This window comes from Monodelphis domestica, chromosome 6 (genome assembly GCF_027887165.1).
Source record: "Monodelphis domestica isolate mMonDom1 chromosome 6, mMonDom1.pri, whole genome shotgun sequence".
Classification (NCBI taxonomy): Eukaryota; Metazoa; Chordata; class Mammalia; order Didelphimorphia; family Didelphidae; genus Monodelphis; species Monodelphis domestica.
The window spans coordinates 39,506,738-39,507,904 of NC_077232.1; positions in this window are offsets into that span (position 1 = coordinate 39,506,738).

Below are 1,167 nucleotides of genomic sequence, written 5' to 3' on the forward strand. Positions count from 1 at the left end.
ATACTAGCAAAGAATATAAAATTCTCAGATTAGCAAATGCATAGTCTACTTAAGTCACTTCAGATTAGAAAAAGAATTTGAACAAGCTAGAAACTAATTTCTAAAGGAAAATAATTCTCAGCACCAAAAGGGATTAATAAGTAAATTTTACCAAATGCTGAAAAACAATTAATTTTAATAGTGCATAAACTATTTTCAATAAGAAAGTTCCCTTCCAATCAGATAATATGGTAGTGTACTGGCAAAACTCTGGAGAGCTAACTAAAAAACTAACTTATTCAGGAGAAGTTGGGATGTTCCCGGAAAGTCAAAACCAGGCAGAGCATCTGATATAGGGGGAGAAATTTCATTTAAACAGAGCCCTTGTGGGGGAAGAGGGGCTGCATCAGCTCTTGCTTGGTTATACTGAGAATGGAAGAATAAGTACGGGTATAATCTATATCAGACTATTCACCCCTTCAAAGTTGGGGGGAGGGAGAGAGAAAATCTGAATTTTAAAATATTAAAAAACAATTGTCAAAAAATGTTTCTACACGTAACCGAAAACATAAAAATGTTGTTAAACGGTAAGAACAATGAAAAGAAAATTCGATTAAATTAAATTTTATGTCTCAAAACCCTTTGCAAAGAAGTAGATTTAAATTACTGGAGAAATACGTATGGCTCGTGAGTAGGGCGAGTTCATTAATATAACTTAGATGACAATACTTCCTAAATGAATTTACTTACTTGCTATTGGTACCAGATGCTCAAAAGAATATTTTATAGACTGTTGTAGACTATAGTTATTTTGAAAAAATGTATAAATGTCTAGAAAACATTTTTAAAAGTGAGTAGTAAAAGGTGAAAAGTGGGAAGGAAATTAGCTGGAAACAGCCCCTTCCCTGCCCCATCCCTTTCTGATGAAATCCTGGGTCTCTCCCGCCTCTTCCATTAGTTTCATGCATATGATTGGCTCTCCTGTGGCTTTTTGCAGCCGAGATCACTTCCTTATTCTTCGCATCACCAAGACCAAGCCTACAACACGCTCTCCACTTACCGGATCCGGGCGAGCCGGGATGGAATTCACCCTGGCAATCCCGAAAAGCGAGCTGCTGGAGGACTGCCACGGCGCCAGATGGCGCAAGGCAGTAGCAAGAGGTGTGCACGACTGCGCAAGAGACCCCT